General features: G+C 40.3%; 1 protein-coding gene across 5 annotated transcripts in view; it reads left to right on the forward strand.

The window, feature by feature from the left end:
• Pgant9 (polypeptide N-acetylgalactosaminyltransferase 9) overlaps nucleotides 1–18442 on the forward strand; it is a 293677-nt gene that overhangs the window by 117078 nt on the left and 158157 nt on the right. For all 5 annotated transcript variants that reach the window (XM_069124998.1, XM_069124997.1, XM_069124994.1 and 2 more), the window contains one exon: nucleotides 12640–12840. The gene's annotated coding sequence lies outside the window, so the exon portion shown is untranslated. The remainder of the gene's footprint in view (nucleotides 1–12639; nucleotides 12841–18442) is intronic.

Below are 18442 nucleotides of genomic sequence, written 5' to 3' on the forward strand. Positions count from 1 at the left end.
ATAATTAAAGGCCCTTACGGTTAGTTATTAAATTACATTATTCTAAGGATTATCCATTCTTAGAGTTACATTTAGATTATAAAGTAAAATATTTATTTTATGAATGCGTGAGTTATTAGCTGTTCCTCTTACGATTTTCTATTCAAAGTAGCTATTACCAATGCAAAGGTCCGATGACAAGTGATTTTTCATGTCACTGTTTGACTTAGTGTCCCGTCCATCAGAGTACATATTTGCATATCTTATTTCCTATGACCAAGCTGTCGATTTCAAATGAGCTATCTAACAACCATTTCTTATCTATTCGCCTCTGAGATATTGTTCCATTTTTTTAAAGTTGACACGCGTCGCGAGGTGTCCGAAAGTGAAATCTTCAAATCTTCGAAAAGTTACTCGTCGGAGCTTCTATCTTCCAACCAAACCACGTGGTTTGTCCGGAAAATCCGCTATTTAATCACGAGTCTGTGCACCGACCACAGCGGGCAATCCGGAAAACCCGAAATTAATCCTATCGACTGGAAGGACAAAAAGAGGCGCGTGTGTTCATCCTGTTTGTTCTTACACCAGTGTAAAAGCCTCGGTCTACGGTATTCAGGCTGTATTTTCTAGAAAACCTTGCCGGACGATCGGAGATAATTCTTCGTGGCAGTACACCGGCTAAACCGCGACAAACGCTCGAGCCGCCCTTTAAAAAACAGCTTCGAGGGGTGAAACGTAGTTAGCAAGTTCCGTGGCCAGGCAAGAGGGGGTGGGCGAGTCTTAATTAACTCGCTTCAACGGCGTACGAGCCTTTGCCTTTCATTCCCCCGTCCATTTGGCTCCATAAATCCTTCTTACGGGGTGGTCCCGTCGACCGGGATAGTGAACGACTCTTCGTAAAAAAAATTACTCGTAGTTGCGGAATAAAGGGTTGCGTGCTAGGAGATTTCGAGAGGAGAGTCGTTCTAAAAATATATCGCGCTTTTTTTTATCCGATGAATCTTCATGTAGGCTTCTGTTCCTCAGTTTTATAAATATCCTTCATATTTCATGAAGTTATCTTTGATAATAGAATAACTTGGTCGTTTGTTTACTATAAATCGTTCAAGCATCGTTAAATCATAAATTTCGTTAAGAATTCAAGGCGCGTAGTAGACTATAAAATCAAGCGCTCTGTATTAATTTTTACATTAATAAAATGCGAACGACGACAATGTCGATCCGGAAAACCCGGAATAACGCCAATACAAACTCTGATACACATAAATGAAATACGTAATTCGATATAATTCAATCTTCTTTGTAGCTAACTGAAATCGATCGTACTCGGTCATTTTCCTCTACTAAAAAGCTTCACGTACGGAATACATCCGACAACAGCGACCTAATTCCTCACCCCTTTGCTCGTTACACTTCTTGTTCGCGGAATCACCTTGTGTATCAGAGACATGCTTCGCTTTCCCCGATTCCTGAGAGTCTCGGGGCGAACAAAGATTCGTCCAGCTTCCGAGTGAACCGTTAAATCCATTAACCAACGGCTGCGCAGCCTTAAAGATCCGGAGAAAAGAGGGAGACGAAGAGAAGAAAGGAAAGGGGAAGGGAAGAAGAAAGAGATGCTCGGGGGATCGCACGTGCATCGCGTGGCAAGGTAGGGAAGAAACTTCGTTATGAGAAAGCTCATCCTCCTACGACAATCCCAGTTGTACCGAGTACGAGGGTAGTTTTCCATTCGGACCTCGCCCGAACCTTCTTATGGCGAAGCCGGTCCCTTGTCATCCTGCTTGTCCCCGTTTCTCTTCCATCGCTCGATTCTCATTTCCAGGGAATTTGCATTGATCGCGGGTATCACGTTTCTTGAATTCGTTCCTCCTTCGTACTTTCCTTCTTCGAATTCGATCGATAATACGCAAGGGTTGCTCGGACAAGGGCAGAGTTTCTTCGCGTCCATACACTCGTTAGAAGGATCGATTATTCGCCGAAGAGATTCACGTGCTTTGTAAACATTTCTCTGTACAATATAGGATTTAAATATGCAAGCAATTATGAAAATGCAGGTCTCCGTTCGATAGCATTAGCGTGATCATTTAAACTTTAGTGAAATTATCGAGATGAAATTATCAAGACGATATATTATCAAAATTCTTGAGAATTATTATTTCACGAAAAGTGAAACTGTAATCGTGATAATACCATCGACTTGATACGACAAAATGAGTTATCTTCTTATCTACGTGTCTGTCACGCCTTTCGATCGCTATTTTATTTGATTTCATAATACGTATATTTGTTTTCGAAGGCACAATTTTCCGCGTAAAATATTTCTCATATCTCGCCAGAGCATTGTACACAACGTATTGCATGATTTTTCGAAGATACGATCTGCGGCATTAAATATAATATTCCATATATTGCATACTCAGTAGTAATTGAAGTTACACATTCGAGTGGCATATCTGCCGGAACAGTTTCATTTTTATCGGCCGTTACCGTAATGTATGGTATAAGTAAAGTGTAACGTGCTTCATGCACGTTGGTAGCTTTTCACGGGTCGATGAAACGATCGGCCGAAGGGGCAAGCGGAATTTATTGAAATTTCGAGAGTTTTGTTTTAAACCACCGTCATAGACGAGTGGAGGGAATAGGAGAGACTACGATATATTTCGTTGGAAAGAACCAGCTGCTCGAGACACGTCGAAAGTTATGGGTTTAATCTGCAGTAAGCTCGCCTTGAATTTGTTGTTTCGAAACACAGCCTATTTTCTTACAGTCGACCGATAAATGCTCCAACCAATAATCGTGAGATTATTTTATTAATTATTTTATTTGCCAACTAGCTTTCAAACGACGTATAAGTGCTTCTACTTGATCATAAAGTTACGCTCTCGGCGAGGATTATTATGTTTTCAAGTGCATTTCAAGATAATGCCGGGTAGAACTTATCAGTAGTAGTCGGACACGTGAAGTAGTGTCTGCGGTAAACGATGAAATTATCCTCACGGTATTTCCAAGTTATCACGTAAAATGTACGTTATAAAAATGAAAATCTCGACAGAGAATCGTTTATTAAAGTCGTGACTGTCTAAAAATGAGTTTAGAAACGCGTCGTCTAATATCGAAACACCTGTAACAAACCGCAGGCTATTTCAACCGAAATAAATCAAGAAACGTGCGATTCGGGAGCGTTCATGATCCCACGTTGTATCCACTTTTATCGCTACCCTCCAACGAGCAGAAAACTCGAGATTTACGGCCGCCTTCTTTCCCTCCTGCTGTTCTGTTGTACAAATATTCGAAGCACGCGTCCATTTCGGCTCACTATCCCGTAATTACAAGGTCGTAAAGCAAGTGCGCGGCCGATATCTGAGAAAAGAGCGGGGAAAAAGGGAGCTTTGGCAGGGTGGCGAAGAAAGGATTCACAAACGGTAGTGAGAATTTTCCGGCATAAAGGCGCAACAATGGCGGTGGTGCTCGTGAAACGAGCCGTCGGTTTCCTGCCACTTCTTCTCTCTCTTCTCAACTTTCCTCCCCTTTTTCCTTTCTGCTCCTCCTTCTTCCTTTTTCTATCGCCCCTTTTTCTCATTCTTTCTCCTCCTTTCCCTTTTTCCTTCTATTTTTTTCAAACACGAGTACTTCTGTAATCTCACGCCCCAGTAATTCGAACGATGTAATCTGGCTTCTTCCGTGGCAACTCGCCGCACGAAATTAACCTTCCACCGACTGCTCTCGAGATACGACCCTACCAAAAGAGAAAGAGGGACGAGGAGGGCCTCGAGAATTCGCGGAGAAACTCGGCGATTCGAGTTACGAGCGGCTCGTGCAACTGGCACGCCGCGAGCGCCGCGACGCCCATGCCCTTCGAAACAGACAGCGTAATTACGCTTTTCCGGCGACCTCCGTGGCCGAAAAGGAACGTTTTAACTGCGATGTTGACCGTTTGCGATTCTGCCGAATGTACGGGATGTTATTTGTGGCGATGTTGGGAGGTTTAGTGGCGAGCCCTTCCCTGGATTTTTATTGCTCGTTTTATGGCGCTCCCGCTCTATTAGATAGGGTTGCTGTCCTCCCCAGTTTGTGGGGCAATTTTGTGGAACATTTTGGTAATAGCCCTAAACAACGTGGAAAGTCTGTTACGAGTGGGTTGATTCTCCCTTCTTCCCTTTATTAGAGTCCATCGTTATTTGGTTTATTTTTTTAAGCAAGATTCTGAAGCAAGCTGAAACGCGTAGATAAGAATTTTGAGATTCAGAAAGTATGATTTTCGTGATACGTGGAGAATATTTTTCGAATGTCAAAGCTATTAATGTTTCTAGCTTAAAGCGTTTATTCGTAAACTGGTATTACTCGTTCACATTCTTTTTTATATAAAACCGTATCGATACATGTTACGCACAGGAATAATCGTAGTGGAGTTCCCTCTTACGTATTCATCTCATTATAGTTCTACTGTACGCTACATGTACATACATTATAATACTAAAATACATAAATGCACAAAGTGCTTACTTCAAAACGCTGTGCAAACTATTACAGAGTAATCAAACTCTGTATGGGTACGATTACTGTATAATAGCTGTTCTGTAATAAGCGACGTCGCCATAGCGAAAGTATTAAATACTCCTCCTTAATAAATCTCACGAACTTTATGATATTCATAGCTGTTACGTATTTCCAGTACTAGCTACAAGATACGCCATTAAAAATTGCATCGAAGTCGTGTACCGTCACAGTTACATACGTATGTTTAATCGCAAAGTAAATTAAAAAATTGTTTTTCTCATAGAATCATTGATTTAATCGACGAGCGTGATATTAAAAGAAGCGCGAAGGGATTTTAACTCTGTTAACGAAACAACGAGATTGTATGATAGAATGGCAGACGTAGGAGTGCTCCTCGAAGCGGAAAGTCGCTATTGTTGCAGCCGGAAGCTGGGGAAATTCTCAGTGTGTTTTGCGCCGCTCTTCTGAACATTTTCTGCCGGGCTTTTTCCCTTCATGGCTGTCGTTTCGAGTTACTTTACAACATTGTAATTGTAGGTTCGTGGTCCGGAACACGTGCCTCGAATGCTCTCGCGAGATAGAAGTTTCACTACGTTTGTTCCGCGTTAGACGAAAATGGTTCTCGAAGCGTTTTAAAAAAACCATTCCCGCTCGTAAAAGAGTGGCGGGTATTTTGAGGCTCGGATTTAAAGCGAAAACAATAACCGAGAATGCTTACGGTTGCGAAGTTAATCCTTCTCTTTATCGCAGATTTTTCGAAAAATCGTAACAACGCGCATCTTATTTATTCGTTCGAATTAGAATTGGAACTTGTTACTACGCTTACTAACCTTTTCTACACGTTTCGCGATTTTTCAAGTATTCGTTTTTCTAGTAAATTAATAAAGTCCGACTTTATTCGTAAAAGTTGTTCGTGTTAATGAAAAATCGCGAAGCTACTTATCAATTTCGCAATGCTGTGCAGTCTGACAGTTACTAAATTTCGTCGACTAAATTTCCAAGCTCCACCAAATTTCCAAAATTTTATTTCTTCTTCCGATTCTCGCGCCATGCCCGTTTCAATCGTCGTCTACATGGCGAGCCAGTGTCCTGGAAAAAAATTGCGGAAAAGTCCATCGGTAACATATTCGAAGGCAGTGTGTGTCATTCGTCTTGGGAATCCCGATGGAATCGCGCGCACAGAGACTCGGGGGCGAGAGAGGATCGAGCGTGTGTCGCGTGACGATCGAACCGGTCTAAGCCAGTGCCGTTTCCAGCACAGCAAACAGATCTCTCTTCCTCTTGCTTGTCTGTCCGTGGTAGGAAGGGGTGCACCGTGAAAAACGACGCTACCTGTCCGAGGACCAGCCAGTCGCCCTAATCGATCGAGACGGCTCGATGGTAACCGGTAACTCGCGGACAAAAGCGGAGTTTCCGGCTGTCGTGGAACGATCAAGCGTTCCCCGTTCTTGAATGCTGAAAGGAAACGACGACGGAAAGGGGATGGAGGTGGAAGTAGAGGGAAAATAGAGCGGAAAGCTCCGTGAAAAGAGACGCGGGCATTTTTCAAGGGGACACAATGCCGAATTTACATCGTCACGGCTGTGATAGCGATTCTAGAAATCGGTTTTACTCGTTGCTTTTGACCCGTTCGAGCTTATTCCATGTCCACTCGCAGTCTTCTTTATTGCTCGACGATTTTGGGTACGGTCTTGGGTCGCGGTAATTGGACTTTGTTTCGGTTTGGTTTGGGTCTCGTTAGTTTTGGGTTAGCACGTTCGGAGGACTTCCGATTGCGGGACAGAAATTGTTTTAGTAATCGAATAAAGGTCTGGAATTTACCGGTGCTTTATTAAATTAACATGGCAGCAATCTCTGGTCAAATTGGAATTTGATTAGGATATAATCGGGAATAATTTATTAATGGTTAACGAAGGGGTGTCGGGGGTACTGTTATTTACTCTGCCGCTGAAAGGTCACACGATCAAAAGATCGATTTTTCGATATAGGTCAAAGAATTGCATTCTGAAATATAGCTCGGTTACTTCTTACATCGAGAATCGAGGAAATTAAGACCTGGAAATGATATTAATGAATGCTCTGGTAAATATAGAGATATAGAGGTCCCGCAATAAAGCTTTGAAATATTTCTGGAATGTCAAAAACCACTAATGAACGATCCTTTGCCAATATTGGGTTGGACGGAAAGTTCGTTCCGCTTTTACTGCTAAATCGAAGGATGTGTTCTCTGTTTTACGCGTATTATTCTTAATTAATGAATGGACTATTCATGATCGATGATTTTTCGCCATCTCTTTGACAATTTCGTCATTTCGTCGGTGTAGAATTATTTGGTCTCCTGAGAAAAAGAAACGTTACATCCTATCCAAGTCGCACGCTGCGAAAAATGGATCGAACTTTCTGTTCAATTCAATATATTATAAATCTAATTAGAAGAATTTACTTTGTCTCCTATGGTTAAAGAAGCAATTATCTTGCTCGGCTATCGTTTACATGCATACGGAGAATCTCGATTGATGACGTAAATAGAATTATCTCTGTCTTTACTGATCGTTATTTAACGTTTCGGCACGTATAATACTGAAAAAAGTATCAGGGCAGCAACACGTTACGTTCTAATATCATGGAGTTTTATGTGGCAAACATTTTCGTATTATTTACGCGAAACTGGCTTTCGGATTTTAGGGATTTTCTTCTTCTGGGATGAGTAGAAGTCGGGTATTTCTTCTTGGACTTTTCTTGGAATAAGAGGACGATAATACCAGGCTTGCTAGAAAATATCGATGGTGAAAAATACGTGAAACAATTTCTCCCCTGACATCGCAAACGATAAACCCTTTCTGGAATTTTAGAAAAATTTGAAGATCGAAATATAATGTTTCTCTGCGATCTTCTCAACTTTTATTTTTGAACGGTCCTTCCAGTAGGCTTCCCAAAAATTTCTTCTTCTATAAAACGTCGGTGAATTATCGTAACTTGAAGGAAAGTTTAAAGTTCTTCGATCATCGTCCTAGACTGAAGGTGTCGATTCAAAGTGTTTGATTCAACGCCAAGTTAGCGACGTCCAATTTACTGACTGTAACTACTAAGTGCCAGTAACTGCTCGACACCAGCAACTACTAAGTACCTGCAATTTCACTGTTAATGAGAGTTCTCTAGATGACGTTCTATCTAGGCAACTCGTATCTCTATCCCATTACTTGTCCCATTATTCTTGATGTAATACGTTACCACATTCATCGACAATTGAGCCAACAATTTGACGATTATGCATTTTTTACGAGATTTCCGTTCCAGATAGGAAGCAGCGAAAATCACTTGTAATTTCTTGAAAAAATTATTTCGATTACGAGCGTTCGTTTCTTAAGATCTTTTGCGGTTTTCTGCAAAAGCGTACATTTCCCCACGGCACAATTTTCCAAAATTTGCGCATTTTCTGCAAAATATATGGGACAAAGTCTTCGTTCCTGCGCTCCATTCTTCCAGACTTTGCTCAAAATGTATACGAAAAATTTCTTTTATAACAATGTCAGTTTCCAATGAAAAATATAAAGAGGTATTTTTCTGTAGCGCTCTATATTTTTTGAGATACGTAGATGTACATATGAAAATAGATCTTTGTTTAACCGATACATTTTCTCATATGCTTTTTCGCTATATTTCCATTTACGTGAAACGAGAGCCAATGTATAGCTATTATCGCATTTTGCAGAAAGTATCGACTATAAACAATAGTAAATTGTGCGAGACGAGATGGATCCTGAGGATTTCTAGCGAGATTCTCTTTGGTCGAATCCTATTTTTGAAGGCAGCTTCGCTACTAGTCGAGTTTTCGTCGTTGCTGTTGTGGGTGACCGCAAACGGTCTTGCAGAGGCTTACGAGCAAACACGAATCTCTTGAGCCGAACTACTTTCACTGCAGCTGTCGAAGTTCCCTGTGCTGCTTGCGCCACTGTGCCGCCCCTTGGACGCGGAAATTTCCAGCAGCTGTTCCGGATTAGAATTTAAATCGTTTGTGGCTGTTGTATCTCTCGGGGGCAGTTGTTGCGAATAATTGGAACTGTTTATATTTATAGTTGAGCGTCGTGTGTTGCTTCGTTAGTGTGAATTAAACGCGGACGTGGTGCTTCACGCGTCGCAGCGAAGACATTCGCAGTGAATGCGGCAAATATTTAATCTTCCGACGATGTTTTTGATCCGTGTTGGCCTAATTTTCGTTTGAATGTACCAAGTTAAATAACATCGCGTAACATATTGAAAAATTTGGATAACAACGCAACGATATATCTATTTTCTGGAAATAAGAAGATAGCGTACAAGCCTCGTTAGGTCAGCTAAGACGAATCATTTGCATTTTCATGTTATACACTTCAAACTGGCAATCGACGAATGGACATGCGAGTATGACAGTGTCGAAAGCTATCGGCTAGGTAATTGTTAAACCGAATTTACACTCGAACTGCGGTTCTTTCCTGTCTTGTCCTTCGTTCTTCCGGCTCACGAGCAGGAAATCACCGAGCTTGTTACCGCCGAACCATGTTGCCATTGTGTTAATATTTGAGGAAGCAAGCTTGACGTAGCTTGCTCTTGTTGATGGATGGCTCTTTATCTCTCACTTGCTCGTTCGATCAAATTAATCACATTCAGGACGAATAGCTAGGTTCGCCGAAGAAGTATCAGCTTCCTCCACCTCCTTCCTTTGTTTGCTCCTGGCTTTCCTTTTTGGGTCATGCTAAAGCTGCGATAAATGCATCACATTTTCCAACATGTTATTATTATTAATAGTATTAGGTTGGTGCTTGAATTTTACGGGCCAAGATCAATTATTCAATTCCGCCCTATCGTCAATTATCGATCACGTCGAAGAAGAAGGCGGAAGGAAAGAAATAACTCGTTAAAGAGTATGAACGACCGCGGTATAAGCAAAGAATGCTTTATTTCAGGCAACGCTTAAAAAATAAAATCAAATTTTATCACGACTTTATATTTTTCCACATCGATACGTTACGGCCTTTGGATACGATCAATTGCTTCAAATCCGAAATGTAAAGCCCAGGATCTGCGATCTTAAAAATTGCCATAGAAAAAAATACGAGATCCATCGCACGATCGACCAACTCCGCGATTTATAAATAATTTTCTTTGCTCATACACGATTCAAATTCATACGTGATCAATCCTTATCCACTTCTACTGCGAAAATCTAAAGCAACCCCCTACACGGAGAAAGATCGCCTTGGAATCCTCTCTCGCAAACCGTCGCGTATATTTCGACAATAATTAACCAAATCCTTGCAAAATATAAACAATTTTTTTCAAGCTAAAATAACACGTGATCCACTCTTATTCACACGACAGTGTGAAACCTAAAACTTTTTCTCTTTGTACATAAAAAGAGACGGTAAAAGCTGGCAGTTGTTTCTTTTAGAAAGCACCACCAACCCCACGAGAGGTGCGAATTATTTCTTCCGGATAAAACTCTTCAGAAGAGAAGAGTACGCGTTTTTCGCGTCGCGTAAAAACATTTTCCCGCCTTACTCGCTGGGATAGGCGCGCGTCGAGTAGAATTGAAACCGGCTGGTTTAGCATGGCGAAACGTCTGGGTCGTTAAGCCGGCAGCGACGGGGTTTTATCGTGCATGTTCCACGGTCAGCCGCGTTTAGCGGTGTTCCTGGTGTCGTTGACGCGCACTGACAATGTCCGGGACCGTCTGCCTTCCTGTTTCCGCTTGTCTCGGATCTTTGAACGTTTCACCGTATCGCTCGAAGCCGCGCCGTATTTAAACCTTTCGAGTCCTGGCTTCTTGTCGTCTCGAATAAGAACCGTAATCCCTTGGTTACAGCTCGGCAAATCCTGCGAAATCGTGCAGTCTCGCGTTACCAGCTATCGCAATTAATTTTGCCGGATATTTTCGCTTGTTTTCTCCTACGAATATTATTTTAAATAAACGATCGTATTTTAAATAAACGAACAATTTATTAAAAAAAAAAAAAAAAGAAAAAACAGGAATATAGTACTTTCGAAGTATCTTGTATTTAATCTTGAAGTGTTTACAAATGTTTCGCATAAAGTCATTTTGATTTTACGCTTCAGCAGTAAAATAATAAAAAAATCTTTTCGGACTATTTCCTGTTTAATCCCTTCTCGGATTATGTGAAGAAAAGTATCGCATACGTTTATTTAACGGTTGATACCTTGTTGATTTTATGTTTGAAAAACGAAACAAATTATATATCTTTAGTATCACCGAAATAATACAGGAAATCTGAAGCACCGCGATAACTAAAAGAGATTAATCGATACGGCGGTGTATATTCGATGATTCGTGTGTTTTTTAGTCGTCGTAATATCTATGACAGACGAAGATTTACGTTGTTGTAGAGGGATTAATTGATACGATTTTGTAAATACAGGCTTCATGAATGTTACAATTATTCGCGATCATAAAGGGAAATTGAATTGTTCTGTTTCATGGTTTGTTTGCTGAATCTTTGTTTAATTTACGTTGTTACCTTGTATTTACGTTGCTTTATTACGTTTCAGGATTTGCATTTTAAAATACACCGGGTGTGAATAAATCTCTACATTCCTTTTCAGTCGATATCGAAAATTTCGAGATCTGTATCGAATATCTATTTCGTACTTGGTTAAAATGAAAATAATCATATTTCCTTTATTTCTACTTTCTATTCCTTTGTTTCTTCCGTTAAAGATATCTGTAAGGGACGTTCAGCCACGTTTAGTTTGAATCTCGTATTCCTTCTTCGTGCACAGTCCTCGGATATTCGCATCAAACGCTTTTCCTTTATTTCTCTATCTCGCGCATCTCTATATAGGCCACATTCTTCTCATTCTTTTCCATATTACGTTAGCCCAGCCATCTTTATTTCCCCTGAAAAATTCTATTACTCTGGCAGTAATATGCAGTTGATTCCGTGAAGAAATTGCTATTGAAAGAAGCAAATTGGAGACGGCATTACAGCACGTCAGAGCTATTATGCCGTGGCTAATAGAATTGTTGCCTTATCTGTGCAGTCAGCAGCGACACTGTCGTTCCTATCCTTATCATAAATCGGCCAGGGCGAACGCGGTCGTAATTGTTATCGTCTCCTCGTTTTTTCCTTTCGTCTTCGTTCAAGGTTTTTTTCACCTTTTCGCTTTTATCCTCTTTGTCGAGTGCTATACGAACAGTCCGATGAGACAAATCTGATTTCCTCTCTTTTTCCTCTTTCTCTCGCCTTCTAGCTTTTTACGATTCGTTCCTCGTTCCCTTTTCTCTCTCCCTCCCTCCTCCTTCTCTTATTCGTGTTTCTCTCTCTGTGCGTTTTCTCTATGAAAAGAATCGCGTGAGCAAAAGTTTCGTTTCCTTCGTGTTACGTGCACGTGCCTGCATCTCCCATAATTACCGAGTCGCGTTCTACGTTTGGAACGCGAAATGAAGTCCTACCGTGCTTGTTTAGTTGTGTTATTTAAGGGGCAACGATGTATTAATAGCAGGATAAATAGACGAATGCCTGAATATGCCGGAACGTGTAAGAAAAGTAAGAAAATAAAATTGCTTTGAAAAGTTTGCATTTGAAACTTGAAATATTGGAAAATTTAAAACCCTTCGGATTCCAAATATTTGAGCTTTCGGAATTTCTTACTTCTATTTTTATTTCTATACTTCAGTGTAAAATATTCTACAAGAACGACTTGGACAAAAATTTATAAGCGTATTTTAATTTTCTCTGTGATGGAGATGGTGACACGGCATGTCTGACCATGCAACGTCGATACTACTTACCCGAGCATTTGAGCGAAAGAAAACCTAAAACACAAATAGATTAAATTAATTAAACGACCGTGTAACTCTCTGCGCAATATACAATTTCTCTGTTGATTAATTACCGATTAATAGTTACCGATAATTTTTTATTACCACCTGTCGTCACATTCGTTGTCACATCGTGTCGATAGTCGATCGTTCGAATTACATGTCTGTGAAGATATAATTTAAAGAAGAAAGAAACAGCTTCTTCGAGAAAGAATTACAAATTTTTAGTTATAGCGGTCCAATTATTTCTTACGATAGATGGTACGATAGATGGTACGATGGAAGAAAATTTCACGAGTCTAATCGCGTTAGCACGATGCTTAATAGAGTCGTCCTTTTACTTTCAGAGTTACCGAGGTGTGAGTGTCTACGCGAGTATAAGAGTTTTCCGGCTCGATTCCCAAAACTTTCACGGTTATTCGCTCGAGCACGACTTCGTGAGAGACTGTCTACTGGTAAAGAAAACGAGAGCTGATGAATAGCGAACGGAAGTCGATCATCTAACCAGATCGGAAGCTGTGAACCGAGGACGTTCTCACGGCTAGAAGGTAAGTTTCACTGATTTAGTATACTTACTTTTTTCTTTTTTTTTTTACCATCGTTAACCACGTTATTGTATTACAATTCGCGTTCGACTCATTTAATATTTAATTTCAGAACAACTCTTGGAAATTCATTATTCTAGTTTTTACTTTCGTTAATTCACGAATCGGAGTCGAAAGTTTCTGAAATTGAATATCACTGAAGTAGAAAAATGATGAAATAACTAAGGCAATACTCTGTATATTGGCCATTTTGGTGATCGAAAGAAGCGAATTAAATGGAGGGAAAATTGATCGTATTCGATAGTTGATTTGATTTTTATTTGATTGCAATTTAACGACAGATGGATGGTTCGTTTGCGCCTGGTCGCGTATAGGAAACGGCGCATCTCCAAGCACCCATCTAGGAGACGTTCAATTAACATGTTGAATTGCTTGTTAATAGGACCACTCGGTGCTTTGATAATCATCCTCACCGATAATTTCTGTAGCGTCACCGTACCTTAAAGTAATAGGTCGTTGCTTACGTAAGTGCATCTCCATGCACTTTCGAATAAGCAGAAATGCAGTCCTCTCGTAACTGCATCCCCTCTGATTTAACGACTATCGTTTGTCATTTCGCTCGAGAAACGTGATATCGTTCAAGAATATCGTCACGAGAAGAATTTATTTCGAGTTTTTAATTCTTCCGTAAGGTCGGGTACAAGAGATTTGGAGGAAAATATTTTTCATTGAGAAAAATTACTTAATCGCAGCGTATCTGAATTTATTGTGCATAAAATCAAAAAGATTAAGAAGAAATAAAAATGTAGTTTAGAATAAATAGAGGAAATCGTAACTGTTCTATATAACTTGGTTGAGGTTTTGACCTGCTATGGTCTAAGAATTTGAATTTGGAAAGTTCGATCTATCGAAGCGTAGTATTTTAGCCGGATAAAATACAATTAACACAGGTGCGCTAATGCAACGAAGTGCTATTGTATATACGACTGAATGCGCCAGAGCTCGACCAAGCTATTATTGTTTCGGAACACGTACACAAATGATAGAACTGAAATTAGCGTCATCAAAGCACCCACACACGATGCACAACGAACTTGTGAAACGCCATTATGCGAATTGATTTGCTAAATAAAATGTTTCATCAGAATTACTGAAAATCTTCTACGAATTGATTTTACCAATCACCGGTATACGTCGTTCGACTGTATTATCAGTTCTCTGTTATATTCACAGCGAAGCAAAATGTGTGTGTTTCTTAACAAATTGCTCGTTATAATCTCGAATGCGATTCCGTGATAAAATTCTTCTCCCCTTTCCCATATTTTACTACGATAATTACTCTATTCTGTGACTGGAGAAATAACGATGTCGCAGATTTTACAAACGAAGAACTAATTCCAAATTGCTGTACGTTCTTAAATGAGATCTCCAGCTCTTTATCCACCTCTGTCTGTCTCGAATTATCGTTTCTTCTTTCGAAGCACACAAACGTTGACGCTTGACAGATTTTACGATCTCATCGTGTCTCTTCCATCCGTGGTAATTTCGAAGGAAAGAAAAAGAAAAACAGATTTTCTCCTTATACCTCGGCTTATTAATCCTAACCTCGTAAAATTCTTTCGTCGTCTACTTGCTACCTCCATTGGTTCACGCTAATCTCTGTTCCGGGCGTACGTGTTCCTAATAGACAATAGGCACGCCAAACCCCGTATCTCATGGGACGCACACGTGTTCAAGATGTGCGATATCGTGCACACTGGTATCCACGTCTGGGCCAGTCCTTTGTCCACCATGGACAAAGGATTCACGGACGAGGTATGATTCTTCCTCGAGAATAAAATTCTCACCACGCGTGTCCACGCCGAGAATCCAAGGAAACCGAGGGAGGATATTCTTTCACGGCTCTGCACGTTGACACTGATCATTTCCCCGGTTCCCTTTGCTCGTGGCTCATCCCCGCTAATTAGCTTAATGCGCCGTCTCTCTGAGCATGGATCCTCGCAATGGTTTACGACGACTTAGTTTCCTGCTTAGTTTCCTTTGTGAGACTGTGGCCAGATGCAACCTAGCGCGTTTTGCTTCAATACCTCGAATCTCTAACTTCATACGCTCGTAATTAGCGATTCAATATAGCCGTGCCTTGATTTGCATGGTTAATTGCTAACATAAATATCGCGTGAACGGGCATTGCGGCTGTAAGAGGCGTTAGCGCTTGCAGCTCGTTCTTTCAAACAGCCGAGCGTGTTAAAAGAAACGCGTGCATTTTTAACGCCGGAACTACCGAGTTGCGATGCGTACCTAAATATACCTCTTACTGTACTTACGTGGATGATTTTAACCGGATAACAGTAATACGAAGAATATAGCTTTGCGCGTCACGATGTACAGGGTGTTCCGCGACTCGTTATTTCCCTGTCATTTGAGGGCATATGGAAAGAAGAACTATACTTTAATTTTAATCCAGCGCGTACTGCAAATATCGAGAGGAAGAATTCCGAAAATACTTTGTTTTCATAGGAAAACCAAGATCATCTTGGGTAACATAAATAGGACTATATATTGACATATTCTCCACGAGACCGTGGGGAGCTTCGAGACAAATTAAAAAAGCATATTACTCGATATTTTTACTAACTCGATACCGGATTCACAGTACGCTTTATTTTAACGCTCGTTCAAGTGGCAATTCTATGTTTCGAATCCTCGATGTTATTTATTTGCGAATGCTGCGTCATATTGTTTGAACATCTCCATAAAGAAAGTCTGCTGGAGGTACGTCGATGTGATCTTTTCCCAAGCAAAGATATTTGTTCTCCTTTATCTGTCCTGATACCTGGTGACGTGCCAGAGTTTCGGAAATCTTCAATTAACGTTGAACGTCGAGAATCGCGACTTCCAGAGTCGCTGGATGTTCTGTTCCTTTTCTCGCCGGTAAATTACTTTTTAAGTGTCTCCGTCGGTATTAGGAGTGACGACATCGCTTAATGACTGTCCAGCTGTGCTCTAGCTTTTCTACGATCTAGACGATCGATCTTCGTCTATAATAACATTTCCAAATGACACGTGCCATAAAAATTGGACATTATTTTTTGTCGTATAATGTCCTACATGCCAATGGCCATACTGTATTACAGTACTTAAGAGAAATTTCCATTTGTCATATATTTAGTAATTGATAATAACAGGTGATATCACCGACTCGTTCAATATCGTCTCTGTATAAAATTTTCTCATACGAGCTATCTGGAAACAAACAGTTAAATGAACAGCATATTCAGTTTTCTCTACAACTAGGAGCTGGCATCTTATACAAATTTACACAATATTTTTTCTCACGAAGTTCGACTATGTTAGCGCGAAAGATAAAAAATTTTATGACTCATTTGGGTTATTGTACGCTCAAGATCTTACAGTAATCGGAAGAAATCTAGTTTCGAAGACAATTTCGAGTGATTGAAAACATTTGATTTAATTTGATAAGGGCAAGACCCTTAAATGAAAAAAATTTTTCTTTGACGCATTTCGTGTTTTCAATTCGATCTTTTTGGAGAAATATCAAAATCAGGAATGGCCGAGAAACTGGTTCGAGTTTCGAAAGCCCGGCTGCGGACAGTGTTGTAAATTTAAATTGAAGGTAAATACACTTTTAACCTAATGGCAAGGGGCAGGGGATTAAATCAAGAGTTGCCGCGTTTACTAGCTCAACACAAACACGAAATGGGCAAGTTTGATGCATTTCAAACATCTATGCTGTACGTTGAATAAGGTAATACAAACTTCGTTTTAACGCGTACAAAGAAACTGACGATGTCTCGTTTTGTCACTTGGATTTCAGAAATGGCTACGTATGGGAATACACGTCGTTAAAGCGTCTCTCTCTCCCGTAGTATCTCGATTTTTAATTTCCTCGCTCGTGCTTTTACTTATTGCAAAGTTCTTTTTACTGCTATTTGTTTAATTAAAAGTAAAAACCATCTGTTTTGTACGTTGTTACACTTGCATGAGGAAGAAGCTTTGCGTACGAATATAAAAGTCAGGATTTTGAGATTTTCTGACTATGCATCATATAATAAGAATTTTTCAGAGCCATATCGATTACATTCCAATGTGAAATATAATATTTCCGGCCACTGATAATTATAATATGGCTCTCGCGTATAACAAATTTCAATTTTTTACAACAGGCAAACGTATTCATCTACCCATCTATTTATTTATCGTATTTACTGCGAAAAAAATTCAACGTAATTTATATCGAATTGAAAATTTCCCGAATCCTGATCGATACAGTCAACGTCATAAACTCCTTCGGTCAGTAATTCCCAAGGATTCTAAATTCTCGAAGCAATTAAAGCGTCTGGTTCGTCGTTCGCCTTGGTTGGAAAAATTGTTCGTAGCCAGGCCTCGTAGACAGCGTAGAAAGAGGTAGATCTTGGCAATCATAAGCAGTCTGATCCTCTTAAATGTGAAGAATGGTATCATCCTTCCTCTCGAGGCGTCATCTTCAAACACGCTGAGTCGCCGACGATGAAAAAGCGCTCTTAGCATAGGTTAACCGTGCCTGGTAAGGTCACGATGGCGATTATCATATCTGCGGCTTGCAAGATATCTTGATGCAGTTTCTGCACAAAATCCTCTTAACGAGAGGATGATTGCGATGTCAAATGAATTCTTAAGTCGATGTCGGGCTTGATCGTCTTTTCTTTTGCTCGCGTCTCTTCGCTGTGAATAAATGAACGCGCGATGAGGCGGAGAAAGTGAAAAAATATATGGAAGAATTCTAGAGTTTTCAACGTTACGTGCTTGATTGAGGTTTTCGTGTTATCATATTCATTAATTATTTAAAAAGTCTGTCAGAGGCACAAGATAGCGTCTCCAAATAATTTGGAATATTTTCCTCGTATTATTACGCCCATAGACGGCAAAAGATATACGTAGAAATAACTCGGATTATTTTAAATAATTAATTCTTCTTCATTATCCGTAGCTTCCCCATTTCATTATCCATCGCATCTTCGTTTCATATCCGTTCGGCCTTGAAAGCGAGAGCGGTTTATCAGCTTTCACCAGGAGCCTATGATAATTTCGATGACGCGTTTCCAGCGATAGAAACGTCCGATTGCAACGTCGAGGCCACGGCGTTCGCTTCTGGATGCTTGAGGACGCGTCGCGTGGGCGTCGAGCACGTGCAAGGGTGTCGTACTCGTTGGAATGTGTATATGTGTCACGAAAGTCCACATTGCAGCTTGGTGGGCGGATCGTTGCCGGCCCGACCAAGGTCGAAGTTAATACTATGCCGACGAATCAAGACCATCGAATGAATGATTCAATCGTAGACGTGGATCGTTGAATTTCATCGCGCCTTCCAAGAAATTGGTACTCAGTTGTGTACGTCTGTCGTATTATACGATCGAATGCAATTATACTGTTGTCAAGTATCAAGTATCAAGTGTCAAGTTGTCATTCGTCATTTCCATTTGACAAGCCAAAATGAAGAATTCTAATTTTAACTACGATTGAATTTTGCACAAGAAAGTGCAATGTCCAATTAGAAGAATCAACGAAGTGGAAGAGAATCGATGGCAACTAAAAAATGGCAAACACA

Source organism: Bombus flavifrons, chromosome 12 (assembly GCF_040668555.2).
Source record: "Bombus flavifrons isolate JBK064 chromosome 12, iyBomFlav1_principal, whole genome shotgun sequence".
In the NCBI taxonomy this organism is placed as follows: domain Eukaryota; kingdom Metazoa; phylum Arthropoda; class Insecta; order Hymenoptera; family Apidae; genus Bombus; species Bombus flavifrons.